Source organism: Tenrec ecaudatus, chromosome 6 (assembly GCF_050624435.1).
Source record: "Tenrec ecaudatus isolate mTenEca1 chromosome 6, mTenEca1.hap1, whole genome shotgun sequence".
Classification (NCBI taxonomy): domain Eukaryota; kingdom Metazoa; phylum Chordata; class Mammalia; order Afrosoricida; family Tenrecidae; genus Tenrec; species Tenrec ecaudatus.
In genome coordinates this window covers 41,900,744-41,928,044 of record NC_134535.1, presented here as the reverse complement: position 1 = coordinate 41,928,044, position 27,301 = coordinate 41,900,744, and the positions used below count along the sequence as shown (strand labels likewise).

The window sequence follows — 27,301 nt, the reverse complement described above, 5'->3', positions numbered from 1 at the left end:
CAACGTGATATGATGATTTTCAATCTGACGCCTTTCTACTTTACTCATAGTCTATATCAGAATACAAATGCAGCAGTTTTAACTAACAACATTGAAAGTATTCATATCAGTTTAATAAAGTTACTATAAAGAAAAATGTATGAGATAAGCTATTTGTTTTAACTTTTTTTAAATGTATATTTTCTATTTGTTTAGTTCTAAGAACTTTCAGTAATCAAATACAACCTAAAGACATGCATAACATTATCAACACTTATCTAATATTATCCTTGACAAATGGCACTGGGCGAGAGGTCGTGTATAATATAGAATTTTTCACAAAGAAAAAATATGATCCAAAATGCAAAATTTCATTCCCATGTATAGGAAATTCTATATTCTCATTTCAGGAATATATATAGTCATATGCACAGCAAACATAAATTAGGATAGGTAAAATATTTATATGAAAAACAATTTTATTTATATACTCTTATAAATATAATAAAGCCATATTTGGATATCTAGTCATTGGAATAAAGTATTCATATTCAATTTCCATCTATGGATTTAAAGCATAATTATATGTACTATAGTCTAATTAGAATTGTAAGGATATCCTACTTCATAATAGAGCAGAATGTCATACAGTGAAATGAGCCTTCATTAAATCCAAGAACAATTATGTATTATAATTATGGCATAGTTAACAGAATATTGAATTAATAATTTTTTTTCAAATTAAATCCCAGGATGTCTATAAAACACTCCAAATATCTTCTCTGCCTCTACTGCGCACTTCAAACCTGGGTTTGTTTGTTTTTTCTTTCATTTATTATTATAGCTCCACTACTCTTTGGAACTTCTCAAGTCTTTGACAACTCACAAACAAAAACACTCACCACCAGCAAGTCAATTCTGACTCTTAGACCATATAGAATAGAGTAGCATTGTCACGGTGAGCTTACACGAGTGTAAATCTTAATGGGAGTATGAAGACCTATATTTTTCCCTCAAAGTAGCTGGTGATTTGATTACTGGCCTTCTAGTTAGCAGTATGCACATTACCCACAATGCCACCAGTGGAGGGTTTAATGAATACTGATCTGAGTTGTTAATTGGTAATCTGAAGTTATATGACTTCTTAAAGTTACAGAGAGAGTCAGATTCCAACCTACTTTTTTTTTTCACAATAAGATCTTTTATTTGTTAACATTAAGTCTGAATTTTAAACAGATTCTTGTACTGGTGGCTCATAGCAATCAGCTCGCTCCACTTTTGCACCTGTCTCATCGCCAGTAGTTTTTCCAGAACTGCCACCTTCACCATGAAGCTCCATGAGTTTTCCCAATTCAAACTTGGGCTTTTTCAGCATCTTTACTTTTCTGACAAACACATCATGGAGAGGATAAATAGACTGGCAAGCCTTTTCTATGTCTTTCCCAATGCTGTCTAGAATCAATTTATTGACCATTTCTTTCAAGTCATTCGTCTGCACCTCTCGGGTCATGATTTCCATCATTTTCTTTTGGATTTGGCGGACCTGCTGATGCTGAGCATAAGAGGTCTTCCGAATCTGATTATTGCGTTTTTTAGTAAAACCAACACAGAACAGATGAAGTAGATACCCATCAGTAGTCTTGACATCAACATGAGCTTCAATCATGGTCTACAACTTCTTGACCATGGAGCACATCTTGTCCCATTTCAGGTCCATGCCGTGGAAGTTGGTCAGGCAGTTTTTGCCCTGAACATCCTCGGTAATTAACTTAAGTTTCCTAAAGGCAACCTCGTCGTTCTGTAGATCAGCAAAACTCACTTCAAAAACTCGACACTTGAGGCCATCAGATGCAATTGTGGTTCCTTGAGTCCTGGTGACTAGTGTTTTCCCAATATTTCTTATATTGAGCATAGCGGGTGCTTTCACATCACACCAATCTTTCTTAGGAAACGGATCGACCACTGTCTTCTTAGCTCCTTTTTTGCCACCTTTGGTAAGGTGCTTGTTCTTGCCAACCGCCGTGGCGTCGTGCAGAGAGCCAAAAGGCCCTACTTATTTTTTTTCTTTCAAAAAAGGAAACAGTAGCGACAAGCTCAATGCTAACAGTAATGCCTGAAACATATGGACTCTTTAATGTAATGCAAACATTATTTAAACTTTACATATATTATCACATATAAATCTCATCACCATTATATGAGGAATGCATTATTGTCGTACCCATAAGTGTCTTAGATAAAGTGATTTGTCCAAGGTCACAATGCGTATTACAGGTTAATAAATAAATAGATAAACTCACTGCTATTCAATGCTGCCTCAGCAACCATTTGTGGGGTTCTGAGACTGTAACGGTTTAGGGGAGTAGAAAGCCCGATCTTGCTCCCACAGTCCAACGCATAACCACTACCAACCAAGAATCACTGACTCTGTATTCCTACTATTTGATTAATCAATGCATTTTATATACTCTGAACCAATGGTCAGAGTTTGTAGTTCTGAGTCGATGTACATACCAGGTTAAAGATAAATGTTTCCATCTGAAGTCAGGACTACTTTTAATTAATGAAGCTTATCACTCCAGTAATATAACTGACTCTAATAATCATGACCACCAGATACTTATTCTCAAATGAGAAAGAACTGATTTCTGAGAAATCTTGTTTTATGATGCTTCATTAAGAAATAAGTTTTCAGTTTTAATATAGTGTCCAGTAAGAACATCTATAATCTTAATGAGCATCAAATATAATGGGATCAATACAAACTGTAACTTGCCCGCAGCCATGAAGTAATAGTTATTTGGTGTCATTGAGTCTACTCTGACTCAGAGCAATATTATTAATGAACAGAAGTCAGGGCAGCCTTGTCTTGCACCAATCTCACATTTATTACTATGTTTCAGCAGATTTTCCACACACTTTTAAAATTCATCCTCGATAGAGTTGCTGTCTTTCCCATTATCTTCTGCTTTATCAAGCATATCCAGCTCCAGCGATTAGTCACTCCCCTTATTCAAGGAAACCAAGACAATATTTTGCCAGCTTCATTATCTCCCAGAAAAATACACCCATGCTTCTAACAGATCATAGAATAACCAGTATTCTCTGTCAACACTAAAATTATATTGTATCCCTTCTTTGCTTGTCCTTGTACTTTGACCAACTTCCACATACATGTGAGGGTAATGATAATATAATGGCTTTGGTCAGGTTCATGTTTAGTCATTGTAATGGTATCTTGGCTTTTGTAAATAAAGGTTTGATAGCATTATATGGTTTGATATTTTGAATCTTGCTTCCACAGGCATTTATTGGTGATCAAAAAAATCATTAAATTCTTGATAAATTCGATTTATTTGCCATTAATCATGATATAGCTTATGGTTCCATTGCAAATACTTTAAAAAATTGTTCGTGAAGGCTATAGTTTTGTGTACTTTTTTACCTTCATACTTACATGCTTCCAGTTGCCTTTAATTTTGGCAGGCCAGTTTGTGTCATCTGAACAACTGATATTAATATTGTTACTTAATACTCCTCCAAAGTCAGCCTAATATTGGATACTATGAAAATAACATCTATTTTCTACCTCAATAATAATATCAATATTTAAAACTTGAAAAATGTATAATGTGGATAGGCATGAATATTGTTTTGAGTATTATTTTTCTATGAAATAATAAATGCTGGTGCTACAGTGGTTATGTGAATGCAATTGAAGCAATTGCATTAGTTGTAAGACAACTTCTCTAGGATGGGGAAGTATCAGATAACTTTTGGTTGCTGTTCTTGTTCTAACACTATAAAGTAGCATATGTTGCCTGCACAAAAATCCCAGTCGGAAAGTAATGAAAAACAAAATGGTTTTCCTCTTTCTCTTGGCCAATAACTCTTTCTGAAATGACTATCTTGAAACAATGTGCTTTGTAGCCATTTATAATATTAACTATGATAATATTTTGAACTGTTCTTTTGCAAAGAATTCACAAGGGGTAATATAAGAAATACTTTCTCTGATTTTTTCCTGTATTATATTTTATTTAATCTTTGTAAGAAAACAGATATTTAAGAGAACTTAGCCTGCTCAATTTTAACCCCAAAGTTATTTAAGATACTTCCTCTGTTAGAAGGAATGATGCATATTTCAGCTACATATCTGTCATCTCCAATTTCACTCATTGAATGATTTTGTGGTTTCCATCTCAGAAGTTTTGAAATGCTGTCAGTGAGTTAGATCTAATTGGTTCTTTAAATACCTAGGTGTTTCTTTTCTATAACAATGATCAGTTGCATTTCTCTTTATCTATTCTAATATCTCACAATGGAATGTATTTCTTGTTTTCTAGAGAACCTGTCCATTGAATTCCAAGATAGATTGCAGAATTCATTAAGATATAATGTAATAAAGAATAATACGTTGGCCATAGCACAAGTTATTGATTTATCTACAGCACTATGTCTATATCCATTGAGCTATAAAACTTTGACTGCACTAATTTATTATTTATTAATAGTAGAAGTCTTCCTCTTCAGAGAGATGAATGAGAACAAATGAGTGTGATTCTGGAGAAATCTTTATGTACCTGAATTAGTTAAGCCAGGAAAACTACACATAGATATTAGCTCCGTGGTGTATTTTAAAGACATGGTTTATAAAAGCACTTTAATTTTTGTTCTCAGTTTACTGTAGAACTCATTATATATAACATGGTAATTAAAGTGGTGTATGCAGTTTACAAACTGGTCAAAAAAGAAACATTATGATAGACAAGAATTTTTTTCAAGGTATTCATTTGATTTGGATCCACAATCAGCACCAATGAAGTACCAGAGAGAAGAATCAAACAGCATATTGCTCTATTCAAATCTGCTACAAGAGGTCTCTTTAAAATATTAGAAAGTAGACATGTCATTTTGAAAACTCAGGTGTGCCTCAACTAAGCATGGTATTTTAATCTCATAGGCCTGAAAAAGTTGGACCATAGATAAGAAGATCAAAGAAAAATTTATACCTTTCAATTATTTTGTTGCTAAATTATAATAACAATAATATATTTAGTTTATTTCCAGAAAAATAAGCAAGTCTGCATTGGAGATAATACAAGTCTCCTTAGAAGTGAGGAAGGTGCATTGAAATTTCATCGCATGTACTTTTGACATCAGATCAAGAGAGACCAGTCCCTGGAAAGAATATCATACTTAGTAAAACAGAAGGGCTACCAAAAGGAGTAAGATTCAAGATGACATAAATTGACACAGAGACTTCAGCAATGGCCAAAAACTATGATCCAATTTAAGGGATTACTCAGGACCCATCAGTGTTTTGTTCCACTGTGTATAAGGTCACTATGATTTGTGCAGAGTCAGTGATATCTAATGACAAAAATAAGTGGGCACACAGGAGCTCTGGCGGCACAATGAATAAGCTCACACCTGTTGGTTGACAGTTGGCAGTCATCTGTGGGAGTAAAGACTTGCCAACCCACTTTCATTGAGATGAAAGCCTAGTAAACACCATGGGGGAGATAGTGTTGGTATGGCTTGTGAGGTCACTAAGAGTCACAATTGACTCAGTGGTACACACCAAAATCAACATTGTCATACAATGGACGTTGGATAATAAAATGGAAAATAGGTATTCTTGCCATTAGATATATGAATACTTGATATGTTTACTCCTTTCTTCTTTGAAATAGATTTTTTAAAAAAAATATTGAAACCTATTAGTATCAGCTGTGTAATAGGAATAAAATAAAAGCAAGACAAGCAGGCATTATATTAAAATTCATAAAGCTTACAATTCTCAGGGAAGAGATAGAAATTTCAAAAGCATTTTATGTAAAATAATAAGTATGCGGTAAAGTAGGAGACAAGAGGTATTTTAAAGATAAGCTGGTATTTAGAATGAAAATGGGGAAGAAGAGTCATCAGAACTGGATAGACAAAAGCTGACATCTGTAAATGAAATCAACAACAACAACAATATAAAAAGGTTCCCCTATATAAGACTGAAATAAACTTCATTAACCCCACCAGGTAAAAAGTTCAACTGCAAGCTTATTACAAATTCTAACTTTCCCATTCATCTGATAAATAATAAAGCCTTTAAAATATTCTCCTAGATTTGCACCCTTCAGAAGTATGCTATATTCTATCACAATTGAGAGAGTTTATTATGGAAATGCCATATCTTTTTAATTTTGTAAAGTTCAGATATAAAGGAGGAAATCAAACAAAATAAATAATTAACTTTCTAGATTTATTAATATAATATTAATTTCAATATTTTATAAGTGCTAGCTCATTCGTCTATCCTCTGAAATATTTTTTGAAGATTATCTTAGGATATTATAATATATGATTAAAATCTTCTATTTTTATAGAGTTCTTTCTCAGCAAATTTAAAAAAATCAATCTCTGTGTTTCTTCAATTAAGGCTGACTGACCCCAAATCCATAACTTATCTTTAATTTTGCATTGTATAATTATAATACAAGAGACTTTGAAGTACTGTGGTAGTTTAAAAGAGCCTCAAGTATTTTTTTAAAACAGCAATGTGATTCCAAAGGCACCTATTTCAGTTCAGTAAAAGAACTGCAATATGAATGGACTCTGGTATTTGAAGCAACGTGGCAGACCTGCTAAACACATTCTCTGCAGAAAAAACACGAGAAATTGAATGTACAGGCTCCACTCGGCTATATCTCAAGCATGTCTATAATTGTATGTCAATGAACACTGAAAATATGTATAAGGAGAAATGGTAAGTAACCTAATCAAATATGCTTTCCAATTTAAAAGCAAAGATGAGAATCCAACTAAAAAAGTCTTTGGTCAAAACAAGTTATTATTTATATGTCACCAAACCATCTAAGCTGATTAAGCCAACTACAGTACAACACCAGACCTAGATGCAAAGCCATTCTAGAAGGAACATTGAGATGAGATGCAGTTGAGTTCCAAATCAATTTTCCCAAATAACTGAAAACATGTTAATCTGTCCTCAACTACCAAGTTTTTACTCTAACCTTGCCTTTTATACAAACATTATACAGACATTTCAAAGTAAACAAGTGAGTTAAATAATATAAATCAAATAAGAAACACAACATTAAAATATTTTTTAGTAACTACAGTATGGCCCATACCTTGAGACTGGTGAGACTCTGGATTTGTGGACACGGATGTGGAGAGGAGGGATGGAAGGAGAGTCATTGTTTGGAAGGGGAATCCCCTTCCATCAAATCAACTGGTAGCTGTTTTTCAGAAGCTTTCTTTCCCTTCTTTGCCTTTTTTCACTAGGACCTGGCTGGCTTTCTCTAAAAAAATCTGTCTAATGTGGTCAGCTGTTGGCATTTCCTTAACTGTTTTCTAAAAGGGTTTACTAAATTATCATCAACAATATCGATAACACGGTTAACCAGTTCCTTATCATGATGATTCTTTTCAAAAAAACTTTCTTAGGAGCCAACTTTTTGTATAAAAACAGTACAAAAAGCCACAAAAACTAAGAAAATGATAGCAAACCACTGGGAACACGGCTGCAAAAGGTTTAAACAATGTGCACTAACAATGCCAACTAATGCCGAGTGACTGAAACACGAACTGCTTTTGTTTACAAATTTCACGTGTGTGGGGTCGGATTCTGATGTTTTGTTTGAGCTCCATGCAAACTTTTCCCATCTCTCATCAAAATCTGATTATATCGAGTGCTGAGGCGTTTGAGTACTGGGTTTTACTCATAGTTTACAACATAATGTACATGAAGCTTCAAGATAAAATAATAACAGCAATCAATACTATAAGTGTCGATAGAATACCTATATGTGCCACACATTCCCATGGGTAACAATCATTGGAATGACAGCAGTTTCAGGTGAAAAAAAAATACAATAGCCTATTCATGTTTAGGCAAAAGGAGGATTTTATATCTTAGTATGGAATTGCTTAAGCCTAAAAAGTGTTTCCGGTTTCCTGTTTCCAGAGAATTCTCACCTGAGCTATAATTGGGTCCAGGATCTCTGTCATGTGATTCCACTGCAAAGGCTTTCTAAAAGATTTAAAATTTCTGGGGAGACAAATGGCAAGAATTTATTCTACATATTATTATTGAAATTAAAAACTATCTCCCAAGTGACTGATTGTTACCCCTTTGCTTCCTTCTACTCCTAACCTAAAAGATCAAGCTGATGCAATCTGTTATTGAGAGGGAGATGCGGTGAGAGTGCCAAAAACAAACCACAGCAAACGCCATAGACGCCAGTGTGACTCCTAGTGATGCTGGAAGACAAAACAGAACTGCTTCTTCAGAATGTCAGGGCTATAAATATACAGGGGTGCAGACAGCCTCGTCTTTCTTGCCTGGAGCAGCTGGGTGATCTGCTCCCATGAAGCCCTGACCCTTCTACACAACTATAGCTCTTTCATGAGGATTAGGCTTGCTAAAATTGTAGATGATTCACTATTTCTGAAAGTCACTGGAGAATATCATAATTATTTTCAAATTAACAATCTGCCACAGGGATGCATTGTTATAGATAATTTTAAAAATTATAAAATCAAACATTTTCCTGAATTTTTGCTATCACCATATGATCATTTTAAATAGTGCCAGTAATAAAATGCTCTCCCTGAAAACAATCTTGTGTTAGCTCAACTTTAAAATAATTTTTGTGGTTATAGTTGACTTTAAAAAACATATAGATGCTTCTAATTTGCACATTTGTATTGCACGCTTCTTAAATGTTGACTTGTGCTGCTGTTTTTTGCTGCCATAGGACTGACCCCCAGCTGATGGAATCCTAGGGCAGAAAAGAGATTCAACTATGAACAGCTGTGAGGTTGGCGCAGGACTGGCTGGTGTTTCGTTCCGTTGGACATCGAGCTGACTAGATAGCCCTTGTCCACACCATCCTTTTCATACGGACAGATCTGGGGCACGATTTGAAACTCTTCCCAAAGTTAACAGACATGCAATTTTCAACTAGAATTTTATGGTGTGTCCATTCAATCTCACGATCTAACAAGATTCTAGAAATTTCCCTGGGATCCCCGTAGGTAGACTAGGTAGTAGAATATGTACTTATGCCTAGGAAATTTTGAAGTATGAATCAATACTATCCAGGAGGTCAGGCTGAAGCTTTGGAGACAGGGAAATAAGAAACACTTATTTTGTCTGAAGTTAGATAATTCTGTAGCACGTTCCATTAAGCTCCTCAAAGTTCCAGGGTGAAAGAGCAATCATTGCCCTTAGGGCATTGATTTGCATTTTTTTCTTTTCTCTTTCATACTCTGTGCCCTGCATTCAACCTCCCCCTTGAATAATATTTCTTAATAAACTAGCCTTATAAATCCTTTTGATTCAAATTCTGTCTTCTGGGTGAACCTAGAGCTCATGTAAAGGAACAAATAACATGCTCTTGACTGCATCTTTACTTGGTGATTAATTGCATTAATGTACCGTGCATATTTCATGAGCAAACAGGAAGTAATAGTGTCTCTACAGAGAAAAAGTGCTTGCCTTGAACATCGCACAGTATTTGTAAAAGTTTTCATAGTGATGTGTCCAGGAGTCCTGTCCAAGTCTTCCAAGTTTCCTCTGCAAACTGAGTGTAGCTGTCCCAATATTAAGTGACACGTCTCTAGCTACAGTGACTCTGGATTCTCCACGGCATCTGCCAGATCACCTTGCTATTTCCCCTGTCTCACTGTTTCTTTTGAAAGTCATTCCAGTTTGGTCACTGGTGTCACATCATTTTTTCCTTCTTCGATGTTGCATTTTTCACTATGTACTAAGAATTGAGGCTGCTCCAGAAGTTAGAGTAAGAAAGTTGAAATGTCTGTTGAAATTTACTGTTGAAATAATGAGATTGGAAGTAGTAGATGTGATGTGTTACAATTTTTAATGTACCCAATAAAAACTTTAATGAAGAAGCTCTGGTATAAGCCAGCATGTAAGGAAACAAAGGCCACAAATATGGATAAACATATGTCAATTCACTCTTTGGAAATAAATGAAAGTAAATATTTTAAATTTACACTTATTTTTAATTTTAACAAAAAGTCATGATTATTGATGCAAAATGAAAGAATGGTTGCTGTAGAGCTCTGATGTGCAATAAGCAACCAGGAGTATTTTTTGAAAAGAGTGTTTTTTGAACTGTGAAGTTCATTTTTAAGAGAAAGGTTTACTTTGCAGACAGCCTGCTTTAAGAAAGATAGGTTTGGGAATTCCTATTGAAACTTAAAATGACTTTTGTTTTCTCATGTGTATTTTTTTATTGCTTCTCTTGATCTCTATCCTAATCTTGCTGACCCTCTTTGCTTATAAATCATCCCTAATCTACAGAGATTTACTGAACTTCTGACTTTGGAAAAATAAGATCTATACAAAAAGAAAACAGAGAAATAGCAAAAATGAGAATACCTGGAGAAGTATGAATTAACTTTCAGTTGGAAACAATTATGAATTATTGAAATAATATTATAAAATACTGCTCATCAATTAATGTCTAAAGACTACTATATCTGTACATGTATGTGTACATACATATGTGCACATATATTCATGTGTATGCAATTATATTTGACTTCCCTGGTGGCATAATGGTTACACATTGGGCTGCTATCCTCACGGTTAACAGCTTGAAACCAGCAGTCTCTCTGCAGGATTAAAGATCAGGCTTTCTACTCTCATAAAGTGTTACAGGCTCAGAAGCTCATAGGGTAATTCTTTCCAGTTTTACAGGGTCATGAGGACTCAATGGCAGTGAGGATTTTTTGTCTGTTTTTCTTTGTTATGGGCACATGTAAGAGACACAACTTAATTCAAACCCACTGCCCTCTAGTTCATGCCAAGTCATAACTACTCTACAGGAGAGGGTAGCATTGCCCTTTCCTCAGAGTCTCGTGAGTTTGCAAGACTGTAACCATTAATGGCAGTAGAAAGCCCCATAGATGTCCTGGATTGACTGGGCTGGTGGTTTCCAGCTGCTGGCCTTACAGATCACAGCCCCATGCATAACATGTATGCGACCAGGCTAACTTGGTAATAACATCCTTCCCATTTTTTTCCTGACTAACAAGGAGAAAGGTATTAATTTTAATATTAACATTACTTAATCCTTATATTTAACTCCAAAGAGCCTAATACAACTGTTGGTCCATTTATCATTTTTCTTGTCTTACAGTATCATTATTTTAATTGTCTCATTTTTCAGAGATTATGATGAATATTTGTATACATGCTACTTGAATTTGATACTGTGGTAGTTACATAATTTTCATGTCAACTTGAATACATATATAAATGTGTAGAAGTAGTATTCAACCTGTGAATCAGGTCACAGCCTGAGACTGCCTCCTTGTGGGTGTGGCCTTCTCAGAGGGAAGTTTCTGGAACCTCTTCCTTCTCCCTCTCTCTGCCTTCATCTTCTTGCTGGTGAGTCACTCAGAGTTTCCAGAGCCTCTGCCATTGGACCTACATGACTTTTCACGCACTGGTCTGTGATCTTCCTGCATTCTGCATCATTGTTTATGGTGCATGAATTTGAAGAGGGATGTATAAACTAGTATTGGGCTTTTGGACTGGAGTTGTACTGAGCTGGGGTGCTTTCTTGATTTATAATTACTACTTGATATAAAACTCTTTCTTAAACATATGTTAGTGTCTTTGCTTTGTTTCTCTAGACCACCTGACCTAACACAGATGCTATCTCAAAACTTGAATGGGTGCATTGAACACTGATGACCAAAGAGTGGAAGACTTATGAGAGGTCAGTAAAGATCTCATAGAGGAAGAAAACAAAAGGTCATTGAGTAGACAGGAAAAAAAGAAAAGCCCAATCTGGTGGTGGAGGACTCTGAAACTTTTTTAAACAATGAGCAGGTAAAGCTAAAGAAATAAATAAAGAAGGGAATGAAAAGGAGAAGAAACTATTTTTAAAAATCTATTAGGGGCTCATACAACTCTTATCACAATCCATACATACATCAATTGTCTAAAGCACTTCTGTAGGTTCTTTGCCCTCATCATTTTCAGAGCTATTGCTCTCCACTTAAGCCCTTTGCATCGAGTCCTCTTTTTTCCCCACCCTCCTAGTTCCCCGTTCCCTCATGAGCCTTTGATAATTTTTTTAAAACAATTTATTAGGGGCTCATACAACTCTTATCACAATCCATACATATACATACATCAATTGTATAAAGCACACCTGTACATGCCCTGCCCCAATCATTCTCAAAGCATTTGCTCTCCACTTAAGCCCTTTGCATCAGGTCCTCTTTTTTTTTCTCCCTCCCTCCCCGCTCCCCCCTCCCTCATGTACCCTTGGTAATTTATACATTGTTATTTTGTCATATCTTGCCCTATCCGGAGTCTCCCTTCCCCGCCTTCTCTGCTGTCCCTCTCCCAGGGAAGAGGTCACATGTGGATCCTTGTAATCAGTTCCCCCTTTCCAACCCACTCACCTTTCACTCTCCTAGCATCGCCCCTCACACCCTTGGTCCTGAAGGTATCATCCACCCTGGATTCCCTGTGCCTCCAGCCCTCATATGTACCAGTGTACAGCCTCTGCCCTATCCAGCCCTGCAAGGTAGACTTCGGATCTAGTAGTTGGGGGGAGGAAGCATCCAGGATCTGGGGGAAAGCTGTGTTCTTCATCGGTACTACCTCGAGCCCTTGATAATTTATAAATCATTATTTTGCCATATCTTGCCCTGTCCGACATCTCCCTTAACCCCTTTTTCTGTTGTCCGTTCCCCAGGGAGGAGGTCACTCATAGGTCCTTGCAATCTATTCCCTCTTTCCAACCCCCCTCTCCCTAATATTTTAAAGGGTACCTTGAGAAATGATAAAGCATTGTAATACAATGTGTATAACATTGTAGTTAAAGAAGGAAAAAGTAATTGAAAATAAAACATTATAACTTCAGGTGCAATATTGAAGAATTCCATGTGAAAATGCAGATCAAGGCAGGGCACATCAAAATAAGATGGAAAGAAGATGCAGAGTAGTTGTACTGTGGGAAACTAACACTGAGGGAATATGACAAGGACTATAGCCTTGGACTTACGGAAAGCTGGCATGCCATTGTAGGAAAGCCTCCACTTTGGTAGGTTAGAGGTAAAGTTCAAGTCCATCATCCTGCTTTAAAAATCATTCCCACAGATTCTCCCTTAACAACTATGCTGTCTTAAACTGAGCACATGGTTGATTATTCCTCCCTATAGAAAGAGACATGATCCTTTTGCTCTCTCTACCTGCTGTGACACAGACCACACCCCACCCCACTCCCCACTTTGTACCTTCCTCCAATACAGGTACTAGGTTTCCTCCCCTGTGAGCTCAGGGACCTTAATGTAGATTATATCCGCCTTGTGATGCATTTAACTACTGAATATGCATGTTTTAAGGCTACCTATAAATATCCCTAGAATAGTAAAGTCTCTCTAACATTCTTCAATTTCAACATGGTCAATCAAGAGGAGCTGAGATGAGCAAGTGTGGTAGTTATATAATCTGTTGTCAATTTGAGACTTAAGAATGAAGGGGTGGAGTTTAGCCTGTCAATCAGGTCTTAGATGGATGACCTCTTTTAGTGGCACTAAGGAGATAAGTAGCTCATTGAGGAGGGACAGATACACCCTGAGAGACATTACTGACAATGAGCCTGATGGGGCTCTGCTGATGCAGCCAGAGCCCTGGGAGCTGAAGGATCCACATGGAGACCCCAACCAGCACTGAGACACTGCTGCCACTGGATCCACAGATTTTTTTCATTGACTGGCCTGTCATCTTCCTGCATTCATCATTACTACATGTGTTGCGTGAGTTTGAAGAGGAATTTATACTTATGTACGGAACAATGGGCTAATATGGAACTCATAAACTTGATCTGGACTGGGCTGGAATGTTTTCTCAATATTCAATTACTTTGTATATAAACCTCTTTCTTATACACATATGAATGTCTCTATGAATTTGTTTCTCTAGTCTTCCCAGACTAACACAGCATGCTACCATAAAAAGTGTCTTACTCCATTATTTAATTATCTCTCCTATCTTTCTTTCTAATCCTCTATGACTTTAATGGAATATATATTATTGCCATGCATTTGCACCTTCAGGCCCTTCAGTTGTTAAAAGCTGGTTTCCCCCGACACTGTGCCAAACAGACACATACACACACACACACACATACACACACACACATTTTTAAAGGTGGCATATCATCAAGAACCACTGATATTACAGAAGTCCAGGAAGACATTGGCAAAAATACTCTTACTGACACACTGTCTTTTGAGATATTTCCACATCCTGATGCAATACTGTAAATGCTCACTCATTAGTCCATAAAGTTGGATGATATTTGCCTGGCCAATCAACTAGAAGAAATCCATATGTGTGCCCATTCCAAAACAAAATCCAACAGAATGTGGAAATTGGCTAAACTTATATTACAAATATCACACAAAAGTAGAAGTCTGATGATAATATATATCTTTTTTTTTAAGAGGACTCGACTTGTGGAAGAAAAACTTTAATTGCTGTTGCAAAAGAAAAACCTGTATGAAGTAGAAATTGGTTTCAGTAACATTCATTCAGAGAGTGTGTGTTCTAGAAACTGGAGGTAACTGGATGTACACTTCTGGCAGCAACTGAATAGAACAGTCCCAGATGGCTGCCTGAGGCCAACGCCTAATGAGGACGAAAGCCTTGTCTGTGGGGAATTTTGCGTGATACCTGGAGAAATATTATACTGTGCATAAACCAAATTGAATTGTTTTCACAAGTGTTGTAAAGTTTCATATAGTAAAGGGTTTTTTCTACATGCACTTCAATTTCACAGCAAGGGTGGCAGAGAATACCTAAACACAGGAGAGAGCATTCATGCAAGACATCTAACTCCTTGATATAATAATGCATACAATTCAAAATGTTGACACTATGATTACATCTAGGGCTTTCTGCAACTACAAGGCGGTGGCTACGGAAAGCCCCGCCCCCGGGATCAGTGTCTAGAAAGCAGCCACCACCTTCCTCTATGTGTGTTTTCTTTTTGCGTTTTTTCTTCATGTTTCTTAATCAACTCTGCTGCTGTTGCTCCTTCTTAGAAAAACTGGTAAAAACAAAGTTGTAATCATTGAACATAGCACTCTGGCAATCAAGACGTTTAAAACCGTCAATCTTCTGGGGCGAAGAAAGCACTGTGCAACATTTAGAACTCTGGTTTACAAACAGGGTGGTCACAAATTTTCCTGGCTTGAAGACTTCCACAACTTCCTGATCAGGTCGTCATAGGAGGTCTGACTAAGTTAGTTTCAAAGCTAACATATGAAAATTCTGGTTCTGGAGTGATGTGAATAGTCCAATAAGTTCCATCCGATTACATTCCATTCATTGAATACCCACAAGGATTGAACAGTGTAGCATCAATGACAGAACCTGGTATCAGGTCACGAATTCCACTCTCACGAGTGACATCCTTTGCAGTAACACCATCTTTCATGTAGAACTGGTCCATAACTGCTGGGTCAAGCTCACTCATCAGAATTTCCAGGGTTTGATCTGGCTGGCTGATTACTCGACTCTCTGGGAAATCCAGAGTATATAAGTACCAACAGTCAGAATTCATACATCCCATACAATACGCTGCTCCATTTGGGAAAATTGCATTAAGAAACTCTATTTCTTCCTGGAAATTCCGGTGTGGGTACCCTTGGTGAGAAGGCTTCATGAAATTCTTACGAGAATAAAAGCTTTGAATGGAGTCAAACCCACTGTAGTCCCTAGCAAGCTTCAACAGGGGAACCAGTGCTTTCAGTAAGAGGGTGGTACCACATGTCTTCAAAATGAAACGTCTCTTGGAGACAAACATGCTACTCTCACTGAGTACATAAGCTTCCTGCTTGTCAGTTTTTGTCACACTTATGATTGAACATTGCACATCCTTCAAAAGTATGTCCCACTCGGATCTCGGGATGGTGCGAAGATCCCCAGATCCTTGGTTTGCGTCGGGCTGCTGCCGGGAGAACCAAACCTCCAGCAGCTTCTCGGTGCCTTCGAAAAAATGTGCAGCTTCCATCACCGTGAGACTAGCGAACAACCAACAACCACAGAAAATCAACTAAATTAAATCTCTTCTCCCGCCGCCGCCGCTGCGGATTGTTCCAGCTGTGTTTTAAAGTTCAGGCTCCTTTTTTTTCCTATAATTTTATATTAACTTTTTTTAAAAAGGGATTAATAAAATTTTCCCGGCTTTTTGTGTGTGTGTGAGCGAAAGTTGAACGTGAGTCTGTTGGAAATAGAGGCAGATACAGTTCAGTCTCTTGCAGTCCGCTGTTTCCCCGTTACAGAGAGCAGAGCAAGCGCTAGCTAATGTCGCCGGCCATACTGTGTAAGCCAATATATATCTTTTTAATCATAGAAGTACATCAATACTGAACTTTTTCCAATTCAAGCTAGTTTCAGAAGAGGACATGACAAGAGGTATACTATTGCTAAGGTCAGATAAATCGTCTGAAAACAGAGGAAATCAGAGTTATTTACTTACATATTTTGGACTATACAGAGCATCAACTTGTGGATGATAACAAATTAAGGGTAACATTGTGACTAATGGAAACTTCAGAACACTTCATTGTGCTTATGCCCAAACTGTACATACACCAAGAGGTGGCCGTTTGACAAGAACAAGGGAATAGTGCATGGCTTAAATCATGAATTATGTACTTCCAGGCTATAGCCTTCCACCATGCTTTATGAATCTTTATGAAAATAATCCAAGATGATTTATGAAGATAATGCTGCATCAAAATTTGATAAATATTCATAAAAAATTTATGATATGCACTTGACACCACTTTGCTTTCAGAAAGTAAAAAGTGCTTTAATCACATACTGATGACAAGCAAATATTGAAGTTTCAATTTAAAGAAAACAAAATATTCTCACAACTGGACGAATAAACAATATCCTGAATAATGGATAAAAGATTGAAACTGTGAAATATATTATTTTACTTGGATTCAAAACTAACACCGATGTTATGTATCAAGAAATCAAACAATGCTTTGCACTGAAAAAATGTGTGATGAAAGACTTATTGAAAATGTTAAAAAACAGAGGTGGTACATAATGGACGAAAGCGCACCAGACCCAATATTTGGTCATTTTTATCATCTCAAAAATGCAAAGCTGGACAATGAAAAAGGGTGCTTGAGAATAATTGATATCTTTGAATTATGGAATTGGTAAAGATCGTTCAGTATAAGATGGGCTGCCAGAGAACAGAGCACTTCTGTCTTTGCAGAAGGATAGCCAAACCCTCCTGGAAGTGAGACTGGTAAAACTTTGCCTCATAATCTTTGGGGTTGTTCTCAGGAGAGATCAGCCCATGGAGGAGAACATCATGAATGGTAAGCAAAGATTCAGAAAAAGTAGAAAGCCCAACAAAGAGATGGATTCATGACACAGTGGCTGTAGGAATGGGTCCAGACACAGCAGCAGTTGTGAGGATGGCCCTAGACTGGGCAGTGTTGTACCCTGTTTGACATAAGGTCATGTTTGAACTTCATTGATGAAACACGCCCAGTCCTATTCAGGACTTGTACTGAAGTACAGCCCTTAAGCTCTCCATGTTTTTCAGCTAAGGCTTTCATTGTTTGCGGTCCATATTATGTTTCATGTAGACACGTAGATTACTTTAGGTTGTCAGTAGGAATGTCTCTTGCAGAGCAAATAGGAGATTGGCTTGGTGTCCAAAATAATAATGAAAGAAAATGTCTTTCTCCGTGGCAAATCTTGGGTTGGTCTAATCTTAAATTCCTTTTTAAACTTTGGAATTTTGAGAGTTCTTCCTCTAATAAAACCAACCCACTATGCGAAATGGTATCACCTTGACCTTATAAAGTCACTGTATGTAAGGATCTGTCACAAATTACATTATAGTTCCTATAATATTTCTGGGAGTAATAAACCATATTATATTTCCACCAGGTGGCTTGCATTTTTCCCCAGTATCTATGAACATCTGCCGAGTGCCAGTCCATTTGTGATACTTTGGTGGCCTGTGTTTTGGTATGGTGGTAGAAGTTACCATATATACTCGTGTATAAGCCGAGTTTTTCAGCACAAAAATGTGTTGAAAAACTGGGGTTCAGCTTATACATGGGTCAGTGGTACCCCAGCAAGATGTTACACCTCTCTGGGGCCCTCTGAGGTAATGGGACGCGTGCCTTCCTTTTCTCCGCTGTTCATTCAAAGCCCCACTGACACTGTAGGGCTTTGAATGTGTGTTTACTCACATCTAACCAATCAGAGCTGTCCTATGACGTGTATTTGTGAATAAGCCTTTTAAAGACCATGTGCGAAGGATGTGGCATGAATGGATGTCATCTGGTCAAGCCCGACTAACAAAAGGAGGAAATCTCATGAAGCCTGATATAGAGTTAATAGCAAAGTGGGTCCAAGATGCATGGGAAGACATTCCAGAAGATATGGTGTGACGTGCCTTCCAGAAATGTAGTATTAGTAATGCTGTGGATGGCAGTGAAGATTGTGCTTTGTGTGAAAATGACAGCAGTGATAGTGATGACGGTGATCTCAGTGAGGACAGCATCTATGATGACCTCACACCAACTGAAACTCTGCATTGGGATATGGATGATGATGAGGAATCCAGTTTTGAAGGTTTTTAACTCTTTACATTTTAGCTTGGTTGTTGATTGAGCTCAGGGAATAGTACTCTTCAGGTATCATTGTTGATACCTTACTGTTTTTGTTGAACCGATTTTCCACTTACTGTGCTGGTTTACTAATGATAAATGACTTGTCCTTTTATTTGGTTTTTTATTTATAATAAATATTTAAATAGATTACCCCACTGATGTCTCAAATTTTAGTAATTTTATTTTCATTTGTTTTGATTACTGAAACTCACCAATAGCTTCTGCATTTTCCACCCTAGCTTATACTCAAGTCAATCAGTTTTTCTGGTTTCCCTTGTAATAATTAGGTACGTCAGCTTATACTCGAGTTGGCCTATATTCTAGTATGTACTAGTATATAACTAGTAATAAATTGCCAGCAGGGTCCCTTATCTAGACTGAGACAGTCTAGTCTAATCTAATAAATAACACTGGAATACTTTCTGATACAGCTTCTCATATTGAAAGATCATCAAAATGAGAAAAGAGAAGGGCTTCTTCATCAGTACAGCCCCCTTTAATGACATGAATGGAACAAAATGCTTTGGGCCTTCATCTATGGATGTACAAAGATTCAGCATGAGATAAGTATCTACACTGATACTCAGAGCATGGAACATAGAAATTATTAATCTAGCATATGGTAAGTTATCAAAAATTAAATGGAACACATAAAAAATTGTTGTCGGGGTATTAGTGCATTTAAATGGACTGCAATTGGAAAATTTCAATCAGACAGTTCATAAGGCAGAAGCATAGTGTTGTTGGCATTGCCAAATGAAGTATATTTAGAAGTATAATGCTGTCAGTGATAGGAAACTCTGGAAAGAGCCACAAGAGAGATTTCTTAAAATGACTGTAATTCAAACATGAGTACATACTAACTACTAACACCAAAACAATTGAAGAATTTTACCTAGCTGTTTAGTCTGAAAACAATTTCACATGCAATCAAGGTACATTTGCTCATTTCTGGTGATCAAATGGGACAGATTAAAACAAAGGAGAAGAATGAGGAGTTGGAAAATATGGCCTTATTGATAGAAAGTACGCTGGTGATGGCATGCTAAGAATTTTCAAGACCAAACACTTTCTTCAACAACAAAATAACTATACTTGTGGACTCCACAGAGGGAGTACAAATGAGTCTAATCTACTCTGAGAAAAGAGATGATATACTAACTAAATGTCATTAACCATCACAAAGCCGTAGACTGTGGAAAATGCCATCAAATTCTCATATGACAGTTTAATTGAAGCTGAAGACATTTGAAACAAGACCCCAAGAGTCAAAATGACACCCAAACTTGGAAACAATCTCAAGAACAGAGTTGACACAATGAGCACAATAACTACAGACCAGAGAAGTTGTGACATGGCATCAAGAATATTATACATAAAGAAAATAAAAGGTCTTAAAATGAGAGAAAAAGAAAAGAGCAAAATGGATGACTGAAGAGACTCTGAAACTTGCTTTTAAAGACTTTGACGTTATTGGGGAAATGGGTCAGTAAAGAATTGTATGAAAGGATTGATTCTGTACAAATGAATAATAATTCTGATACTATGATATGGAGATAGCCTACATGGGCTGAATATTCCTTTCTCAACAGGACTTAAAAAATTAGTACTTGGGGCTAATCAAAGACAATATTAATGGAAGATCATTATGCACAAAATGAACGAGCAAGCAAAAAACTAAAGTAAAATAAAAACAAAACCATAGATCCAGGAATGGGTTTGGGGCTTGCACTAAATCCTAGCTCAAATTTAAGAAAACTTATTTCTTTTATCAAGGCCCTGCTTAATACTCACGCTCAGGAAAGGAACACAGAAGATATAGGTGCTTTATCAAAGTGTGGTGAAGAAGTTAGATGGTGCCTGATTAGCAGATAAAATAATGTCCTGGGTCTTAAATGCATGTTCCCAAACAAGCAGCAATCTAAGTGAGATGTCAACTAAGTCTGCATGGAAGAAGTACACCAGCATCAGTGTCCAAAGGACTGTAAGTCAAATAATCTGAAGTTGAAGGAGGGAATAGTGTCAGAGCCTAAATTCTGAAAATCGCATTTGCAGAAAAGTGTGGATGAAAATGGGAGTCTGAGATATATTTGAGGGATGTACGTCGGAAGTAAACCTCTCGCCATGATAAAGGGGTGAGAGGAAAGTGGCTACCGAAGAGATGACACCAGAAGATTAAAATGATAAACTTGACTTGAAGACTTAAAACCTACCCAGTTGATCCACCTCAGATGCATGTTAGGCCTGATGTGGTTTACAACATTTTCTGTATTTTTTTGTTTGTTCATATTAGGGTTTCTTTCAGATGTGTTGTGTCACAAGGGGTCACCCTCTTGAATTTTTGTTGTACATTTTCCGGTTTTTCAGTGTATGAAACCCAGGATTGAGGAACCTACAGGAACAGCAAGGAGAATCAGGGTTTCTGTGTGGGGAGAGGGGACATAAAAAGGGAGCTAGTGACAAGGAGTTCAGGAACAAAAAAGATATTTTGAAACTAATGGGAGCAATTGCTCAAGACCGCTTGATGTGATTCAAGGATGAAATGATATTATATCTGTATTAACTCTCAATAAAGTGACTTTGAAAAAAAGAACTGTACAGAGAATTTCATAGGGTAGCTCCTCAAATATTATAATAAATGAAATGTGCAAAGATCTAGACTTAGAAACAAGAATAAACTCTGCATTTCACAAACTGAAAGAACTGAAGAAATAATCTGTGCTTTGAGTTGCACTGTAGAAGGTTTCTAGTCAAAATATGGAACCGTCCAGGAAGTGTCGAAATAAAATGGAAGGAACACACAGAGAAACTGTACCATAATGAATTGGTAAAGGTTCAACCATTCCAAAACCCGACTCACTTCCAGGCATCTATTCTGACTCATAGCAGCCCGGGTGGCATGGTGGTTATGCATTGGGCGCTGGTTTTGCTAGGTCAGTCCTAAATCACTGGTGGCTCTGTGCGAGAAAGATGAGACTTTCCACTCCCAAGGAGAGTTGCAGTCTCAGAAACCCATAGGGGGAGTTCTATTCGACCCTCTATATGGTCACCATGCTTGGTAAGGTAGAAAGGCATTGAAAAAAAAGAAGACCTTGTAGTTACCTGGCAGGGGAGAGACCATGATCACGCAGGTGGCTTTCCCAAGGTGAGACTTCTCCGTGGCGCTCCCAATGTGCTGACCTCTGCGATTTCCCCACAGGTGGGAAACTCAACTGCATAATTTGTGGTAGTGGGGACTGCGTTCACGCTCTACCTGAAAAAAAGAAAAAGAGGAAGAGCCTTGAGGAGATACGTTCATACCTGGTCACAACAATAGCTCAAGCATAGCAATCATTGTGGGGCGAACATAGAACCCGGCAGACCTTTCTCTAGCTGTACATAGAATCCCCATAAATGAGAACTGGGTCATACTGTCCTAAGGGCAGCAACAACATCCCTGACAGTGCTAGATGGTATTTTATTAATCTGCAGTAAGAGTGTAATACCAGATGCTTCAAAGGTTTTGACACTTGCATGAAATACATATTTTAAAATAAAAATTATTTGCACTGGTTTAAAAGAAACATTTTTCATATAAATTACAATTAATATCAATCAGGAAAACTCCTAGTTTGTGGATAACTATTTTGATAGATTAACTAATCGCAGCTCCAATTTGACAACTATATTTTAGTCAGGCGATTTAAAACTTAATCCAGAGATGCGATGAAATTCAATTTCATAAAAATTCTATGTAGTTTGTAATGTTATTCAGCTATAAAAATTAAAGAAATTGAGATCATCAAATAAAATAACTTGTTCAAACCCATTTAGGTGACAACTGATAGAGCAGATTAACATTAACCTCCAGTTTAATTTAATGAATTTAATTTACTAAATTTAATTTAATTTTAACATTAAAATTTTGATCTTTCAAATTTTAGTATCGGATTTTCAGTTAAAAGTTGACACATTTTTGAAAACTGCCAAATAATACCCATATATAAATAAAAATTGAATTTTCTACTATCCAATAAGAAGACTTAATATCAATTTAATACTCTGTAATATAGAGAACCTGTTTGCAAAAGAAAAAACAAAAGAAAGGCAATATGCACTACTTTTCTTGTTACACAATTATTTCTTTTGTTTCTGACCTATCATTAGTCTACCTCAATATTAGACATTAGAATTATGGCTAGAAATGACAAAGATATATGAAGAATTATACAATTTATGGATGGCATTAAAATATCTTTAACACCATGGGAGGGACTGAAGAGTGGACATTAAATGTCTTTAAAATTCTCACCAGAGAAGATAATGAGGGGAAAATATACAAAAACAAAGCAGAATTCATTTAGACATTGAACAGATGTTGGTGGGACATTCTACCAAGTCAAACAACTTTTAAAAAGTAGGGCTGCCTGAGGATCAGTGCTAGAGGAGAAATCCTCATGGCATATAGTCAGCTCTTAAAAGTTGCTTTCAAATTTATGAACACTAAACAAATATATCAGCAATGACTACAGCTTTACTGTATCAGATTGGACAATGCTTTCTAATTTTCCACTAAGGAATCTCATTAGTAGACAAAAACATAATTGAGTTGGGATATGAAAGGAATCAAGTTTAAAGCAGCAATTTAGTGTTGATAAATTCAAATTCATCAGAGAGCGTTTGTTATGAAATTGCTTGTGGTATTTAAAGAAATGTGACAAAATAATACTTTATTGTGAGCTAAACTCTCTAAGGTGGTTTGAATCTCTGTTAATACTATTAGCATGTATAAGAAAACTTGATTTATCAACTATAGGTGTGGAAATATTTAAATTCCCTAAAAAATTTTGGGAGAGATTTTCCTATAGTTGTCAATCAGCCCTTTCATACTTTTAACATGATTGAAAACAAAAATAAACATATTTTGTTTATCAATTCAAGTAAAATTAATTTTATTTAGTTAACTATTAAGCAGAATGTTTATTTTACAGCATTTTAGTCCACTAAACTTTAGTTACCTTATGGTATTCTAAAATTTTTCAAGTTTTTTAAAATACAAATATAAAAGGCAAGACAGTATTTGTAAAATAAATTTAAATATTGACAACTTTTTTGTAAATTAAAAACCTGAACATAAATTTTTTAATGAATATTATAAATTCCCATAAGCATTTTAAAAGGCATATGGTCTTGAACATATACTAAACTGTATTTAGGAAATATTTATATAATTAATTGTGTACTTTATAATTTTACTAAAATATTTGAATATTCAAATTCATGTCCATGTTATTAATTGCACAGAATTTTAGCACTGGTATATATTCCTATCTTCCTAGAGCCTTTTTCCTTTACCACTTTGCATTGACCCTGCTTATCTCTAATAACACTCTCCTTTAAAAGTCTTTTTTGTTTTATCTTAAAATATAATTCAAAGCCTTAGATAATACATTTTTCTGTTAAGCTATATTTATTTATGTTTATTAATTAATGACTTATTTCTACTAACTTAAAATTTGAATTTTCTATTTATCCTCTTTTTATTACTTTTTATCCCATTCTTGATTATAGTTGTATATTGAATTGAGATATGTAGATTTCTTCTTTCGGCTATTGCTACTCCCATTCCTCTTCCTGGATTCCATGTGGCGTGAGCTCTTATCTCTTGTCTGTTCCTGCACACATGCTCTGGTCTGCCCGCAGTGAAAGGCAGGACTAGGGTCTTCATAGTGAGGGGTGAGAAGCCTCAAGGAAGCAGAGGAATATTGTGTGTTTCCTGGTGCTATACTGCACCCTGATTGACTCACCCATTTTACAATTGATTTTTTACAGTGTTATATGTTGTTCATTTTCTTGATTTCTGAAAGAATATTCCTAATCCCGTGTCCCTTCTAACTTGAAGTTCAATCAGTTCCCTGTAGATGAAATGTTGTTAGTAAACTTTGACTTATATATGTTATCCATGGTATTGTTCAATACGCTACACATTTTCTTGAACCACCATTGGTTGGAATGGAATCCTATTTGGAACTCTTCCAGATGGTTGGCCAATTAGTTGTCTTCCAAATTTATTTGCATAAGAAAATGAATGCTTCCAGAATATTATCCACCTGTTAAGACATCTCAATTGGTATTCCTTAATTCTTTTTAGTTAATCTTCTACAAATATCTTGGACATTTGATATCACTGATATTTGATCACATGCAACCTCTTAAAATGATTAAATGTAGATAGATTATTTTCAGTATTGTGATTCTGTGTATTTCTTGCATTATTTTTTGTGTATACCCAACATCATTACAACATTTGATATTTTGCCCATATTGTTGTTAAGTGTTGTAAGTAGGCTCTATCTCATAAAGGCCCTGTGAGCAATAGAATGAAACACTTTCTGGCCCACTGCCGTCTTTCCCATGATTGTTGTGCTACAGCACCTGTGGAAGCCACTGTGTCGAGCCATCTTATTGAAATTCTTCCTTTTTTTCAGTGACCATTTTAAGCCTGATGTCTTTTCCAGGGACTGCTCACTCCTGATAACAGGTCCAAACAGTTAAATGAAGTCTCCTAATTCTCACTGCTGAGTAACATCTGGCTCTACTTCTTCCAAGACCTATTTATTTTTCCCTTTCAGTTCTTCCGGCAGTACCTGGTACTTTCAATCTGTTTCACCAACACTATAATTTAAATGCATTCATTCATGGGCCTTCTTCCTTATTCATTTTCCAACCTTCACATGCATATGATGATGCACCTCAGGATCAAAGTGACATTTTGTGCAGAGAGATCTTGTGCAACAGATTTGCTGATAAAATACAGCATTTGATTTCTTGATTACTACTTCTATGAGTATTGATTGTAGATGCAAGAACAACAAAATCTTTTTTTTTTAATTTTTCCACAATTTTTATTCTTTTTTTTAAAAACGTTTTATTAGGGGCTCATACAACTCTTATCACAGTCCATACATATACATACATCAATTGTATAAAGCACATCTGTACATTCTTTGCCCTAATCATTTTCTTTTCTTTCTTTTTTTTTCCCCTTTTCTTTTTTTACATTTTATTAGGGACTCATACAACTCTTATTACAATCCATACATATACATACATCAATTGTATAAAGCACATGCATACATTCCCCGCCCCAATCATTCTCAAAGCATTTGCTCTCCACTTAAGCCCTTTGCATCAGGTCCTCTTTTTTTTTTCCCCTCCCTCCCCACTCCCCTCTCCCTCATGTGCCCTTTGTAATTTATACATCGTTATTTTGTCATATCTTGCTCTATCCGGAGTCTCCCTTACCCCCCTTCTCTGCAGTCCCTCTCCCAGGGAGGAGGTCACATGTGGATCCCTGTAATCAGTTCCCCCTTTCCAACCCACTCACCCTCCACTCTCCCAGCATCGCCCCTCACACCCTTGGTCCTGAAGGTATCATCCACCCTGGATTCCCTGTGCCTCTAGCCCTCATATGTACCAGTATACAACCTCTGCCCTATCCAGCCCTGCAAGGTAGAATTCGGATCATGGTAGTTGGGGGGAGGAAGCATCCAGGATCTGGGGGAAAGCTGTGCTCTTCGTCGGTACTACTTTGCACCCTGACTGACCCATCTCCTCTCCTAAACCCCTCTATGAGGGGATCTCCAGTGGCCGACACTTGGGCCTTGGGTCTCCACTCTGTACTTCCCCCTTCATTCAATGTGGTATATATATACATATATATATATATGCACATTGCATCAATACTTTTTTTCTGTTTTTTATGATCTGGTCCTATTGTGTGGATTTTTGTCTCCTTCAATGGAGTTGCAATCCACACTGACAATGCCAGTCTTTGGTTTTTGCCTGTAAAACCTTCTATTCCTTCTCAATTTGAGCAAGCAAGGCTGTTTCAGTTGCATCTCCCAGGCTGTTAATAATTTCATCTGATCTGATGCCATTGTTGTTTTTGGTTTCCACAGAGTCCAGTCTCTCATATCATTTGCTCTCCGTACAGTTGGAATATGTATGGTGAAAGAATACAACCCTGATACACACGTTTCATAATTTCACACCATTCAGGACAGTTTCAGATACCCACGTATCTGCACGTCTCTCATACTGTGGTGGCTTATATTGCTGTGATGCTGGATACTATGTTAACAATATTTCAAGTTCCTGCAGTGTCACCCATTGTGACCATGGGTGGAGATTCCAAATTAGCAAGAGAATACGAAGAAGGGACAGATGATCCACTTCAGAGGGATTAGCTACTGAAAACTTTCTGAACAGCAATGGAAAGTAACATATACAATAAATAACTAGTTGGTAGTATAAACAATTTATTAGTTTTTCATGTTGAACAGACTTGGCAAAATACAACCCTATCTAATCATCTTGATTAATATAATAAACTAGTATTTTAAATGAACAGGCCAACAGCCCTAGGAAAATAGTACCTTTAGAATGAGGTGGTAATTTAAAAATCCACGTATTTAAAAAATAGGAGCTGGGTTCAATCAAGTGTGTAAAATGTGGGTTACATCTTTTAAGATTTACATCCTGAAGCAGGAAGAAAATTCTTTGCTCTTCGTTTTGGTATCAGGTGTCTAGTTTATATTAAACAGAAGAA

The 27,301-nt window shown here is 36.6% G+C and overlaps 1 non-coding gene and 2 pseudogenes across 1 annotated transcript; 1 reads left to right on the top strand and 2 right to left on the bottom strand.

Annotated features, from left to right (window-relative positions):
- Positions 1-1,170: 1,170 nt before the first annotated feature.
- Positions 1,171-8,233, bottom strand: LOC142451386 (small ribosomal subunit protein eS1 pseudogene; annotated as a pseudogene).
- A 6,480-nt stretch (positions 8,234-14,713) lies between these two features.
- On the bottom strand, positions 14,714-16,138 carry LOC142450788 (S-adenosylmethionine decarboxylase proenzyme pseudogene; annotated as a pseudogene).
- Positions 16,139-21,805: 5,667 nt separating this feature from the next.
- On the top strand, positions 21,806-21,968 carry LOC142451940 (U1 spliceosomal RNA). Its single transcript, XR_012785040.1, has one exon. It is a non-coding gene; the product is annotated as a U1 spliceosomal RNA (small nuclear RNA).
- The last annotated feature ends 5,333 nt before the right edge of the window (positions 21,969-27,301 follow it).